Here is a 4,276-nt window from a genome sequence, read left to right as displayed (position 1 = left end):
AGGGATAATATTCAAGAGTCCCAAGGAGTAATCGATGTCGCACTTTGGGATTATGCGGTGCTGGTAAACACAAAATGGTGTTAAAGCCAGCTGTTCGAATCTACCTGGTCTGTCAGATGATGTCCTTCGTGCTGATGGGGTGCTCAGGCTAAAAGGGGACAACAGACGAGGGGTACCTATATTGCCACCCAGAAGTCGGTTCAACAGACGGGACAAGTACCGCAACCCAATAGGCGACTCCATTACTTGCCATCCCATCAAAAGCTAACTTCGCAATCACAGGAAATCAGGGACAGTCAATTAGACCAGAAACGCCACTCGCCTTTTAACAGCCCCATACTGGCCAGTGCGTAAAACCAGATGGGAATGGAGGCTGAGACGGTAAGATTACCGTGGCGCCTGAATGAAGTCACCGTCCAATTAAGTGCTGGCTGTACAGGACATGCATAGACTCCAGTGATGAAAGTGGTGGAGTCAAGAAAGAAGCTAGAGGGGCTATGCCCACCCATTCGAGTATTGCTAGATGGCTTCTATGTTCCAATCCCTATTGGCTGGCAGAAGATGTATAGCTCAAAAGTTTGCTTTTACATGTGAGAGGTATCAGTATACTGGAAACCGTGTACCCCCAGGGTGCGAAAGCACAGGGCCCAACTGAGTTTGCCATGGACTGTGATACCAAAGCTGTTTTGGAGAAAAAGAAGGTAATGCTCCTGAGCACTTGCCAGTAGTATTGAATACATTTGTGTCTTGGTGGGCCGATACAGGCAGCGAGAAGTTCATCCAAAGAAAGGGAAACAGATAATCCCCAAATGATCGATTTGAAGAGCTGGTTTGTGCCAGTAAAGCGGCACGCAAGCTGGAAGGGCCGCCCAGGAAAATCCGAGTTCTAGCATAGCAAATGCAAGAGTATGGACGTCCCGTCACATCCAGCAGATTGTGTCATTTGGACAAAATCACTGCTATCGGCGTCCGCCCAAAAAATAAAACCAACAGAGGACCCAATCTTTTCTGGGGAGTAGTGGGCTTAATTGGCAGGAATGCAGTGTCCCAGAACTAGCAGCCACAAGTGAGCCCTCTCTATCAGTTAGACACGGAAGAAGAATAATTTCTATGGGGTCCCTGACGCAGCAGCAGGCTTTTGATGCAGATCAAAAACAAGAAATAAGCACCTGTGCCGCGGCCTTGGAGCCAGTTACGGACGGACGGATGTGAAGAGACAATCGCGCTCGTACACTGCTGCTGAGGAGAGAAAGGTCCGCACCTGAGCTGGACTTGTGGCAAAGTGAGGCCTGCAGAGAGGACCCGGAGGGCCGACCCCGTAGGATTGTCTGAGAGTCGAGCCGATATCAAAGGGTCTGAGGAGCGCTACACTGCCGATCTGACGAAGGAGATCTAGCCGTGTATGAGGGGTTCGGCTGCTTTCTGAATAGTTCGGGACACGTAGGTGGAATCAGCTTTCTCTAGCACACTTCGCTGCCAGTAATTAAAACTGGATGATTTGATATACGGACAGGTCCCTCCACCATCAGCCTCTGAGCCACGTCCTGGAGATAAGTCTGGATTTCTTAATTATCAACGATAGCTCGAATGGGAAGACTCAAGCCGATCGCTGGAATTCTAGAAGTGATCATGGACTGGGCCTGAGAGTTAAAAAAAATTGAAATACCACCTAAGAAGAGGTATTCAGTGCTAAGAAGGCACCGCGTATAGCAATGAGGACGTACCAGAAAACGAAAAGAAATTTGCCTATCTCACAGTCGGATCGATGTCGGTGATTGTAGGGAAGCATCGCAGTAGGGAAAAGAGCTGCTAGTATGGAGCCCCACACGACAAGTGTGCAGAGGCCCAGATGAAGGTAAAGGAGAATCAAGTCAATATTGCAGAGAGTACAAGGCTCGTTCAGCTGGCTTATAGATTGTGGACTGAACGGAGAGGTGCCAGGGATGCTTCAGTCTTTATACTGATTCAGGGATGGTGGCAAAACTGCCTTATGGGGGTGGTTTGCAACAGTGGGAAAATGATAATGTTGGCAGACGAAAGGGTGAAACCTGTTGGGCTGCTGAACTGTGGGGAAGACATTTGGCTGCCCGGGAGATAAGGACATTGTTGTAAAGGTGCGCCATGTAGACTGCTCAGTGTGCCTAAAAGTAAGGCTGACTGAAGAAATCATAAAATACCATCGAGGGTTGATCGCACGCTGCCAAAATTGAGGTGGCTCCTAACATAGACTCTGGACTGGCAGAACAAGGTCGTGAATTATTCCCTAAGCCTGCGGGGGCGCATGAGACATTCAGGTCATCAAGGAAGGGATGCAACCATATAAGTGGGCCGACAGCAGACCCGAGGAGTCGGGATCTTAACTCCATGGGATCGCTCATTGTCAAGTTATTCATGATTTTGTGAAACACTGCGCCATAAATAAAACAGCTCAAGAGGATGGGAAACCTTATTTGTGGGGGAAGGGCCCGATGGGCCAAAAGGTACTGAAATATGGGAGAGGCCATGGGCGAGGTGTCGATGTAATATCACCCTTGCCACGATCATCGCAATGGTAACGTTATGTTACTTCTACATGGTGGAGGCACCACTGCGGTGGCTCGAAACATACGCAGTAACCACCATTGGCTACCGCCCCGAATTACCGACGCATATGGGTAGGGTTTGGAAACAAATCCTGTGGCGGCATGGCACTCCGGAAATGGAATATGAATCATGATGAATGGACCCGATTTTAAAATTCCCTTTAACCACTTGGGCCAAAAATCATGGCATCGAGAGTGACTTTTACCATCGGATCTCCCTATCATGCACCAGCTTCATGGTAAGAGCTTTGAACGATTACAATGGTTAATTGAAAAGACTATGTTGAGACAAGCTAATGGTGGCGAGAACGTATAATAGAAAATTGAGGAGAACCAGTTAGCAGAAGCCAACCTGGTTGGTCGAAACACTCGGAGTCGTGAGTAAGTCGTAAATGGTCCTAACCAATCAGCTCCGTCGGTACGCGTGGAGGGAGATAAGGATTCCATGTCAATACACATTAAAGAGCCGGTGGTGGAGAAAGACGTTTGGGTCCTTCCAAGCACTCTGGAAAGGGCAAACTCTCTCCGGGGTAAACTGTCTTCTGTTCCCAGGACCTGGGTGTGCACGTGGTAGGGTAGATGGGAAGCAAAAGAATGGGATGATCCACATGTGTACCACAAGGGAATTTGATGTTGGCGGAGTGCAGCCAAATGATTTCCTTGTAGATATATAGGGTTAGAGTGCTCCACGGAAAAACTCCTCTTTCAATTAGTACAGAATACGTTTCAGATTAGGTTATAAGGAGCTTAAGCTAGAGTGCATTAATGTTAAAGGAAACAGCTTCTTTCTTCTAGATTCACCTTACATTAGGCATTCGTGTAAGCAAGTTATCCATCTGGACTCTAATCCGTGCACGTGGGCCAGTGCATGTGTAGAGGGCACACATGAAAGCAAGATTATCAGTCAAAAGGAAATCGCCTGTAGGTGGCTTGGGAAAGGATGAGTGCACCTTGATGATGGGGGACAGCCCTACTAGCACTGCCTTTCCCCCTACCGACTCGCACAGTTTTCCTTTTTCTGGCAGTTTTGCTCCATTTTTCTCAAATTTAACATTAACAGCTGAGCGTATAGGTTATAGAGTTTTGTTCATCAAACTTAGGGTTTTGTATGGAATAAATATAAAAGTGTTGAGAAAAATAAAGGTTGCTGATTATTCACAATTATACATATGAATGTGATGTATAGTATCAAATATAATAGTAATGAATGTAGGAATCCTAAGGGGTGGAATGTCATGGTTTAATAATTTTGTAATTTTTGCTATCAGTATTCCACATCATAACATCATCATTAAGCATGAAATAATTTACGAATCTGCAGACTGATTACAGAAGAAGACTACATCTCCCAGGGAACAACACGAGATAGGCTCACGGGACCTGGACTCTATATTAACTCTGTCCGCAGAACAGACTGACGTCTTTCGAGTTCTGGCGTTCAGCGGGAGTGTGTGGGAGCCTTCAGCCGTTCGCCTAGATTCACAGTAGGCCTCTCGGTTACGGGACTCATTCTCTTCGCCTATTTTCTTTGATTCGTTAGCTCAATTTTCAATTATATTGTATTATTTGTGTTATCCTGTATTTCGATATAGTATTTAGTAAATAAGTTGTGCCTCCTTAGATCGTTGCCGCTGTTTTCTTTTCCTAATTAATTTTTTTCCTTTCGCCTAGGGCCCCTCGGGGCCTACGGCCCG

The sequence above is a fragment of the Coturnix japonica genome, chromosome 5, assembly GCF_001577835.2.
Source record: "Coturnix japonica isolate 7356 chromosome 5, Coturnix japonica 2.1, whole genome shotgun sequence".
NCBI lineage: Eukaryota > Metazoa > Chordata > Aves > Galliformes > Phasianidae > Coturnix > Coturnix japonica.
This window is presented reverse-complemented; position numbering follows the sequence as displayed.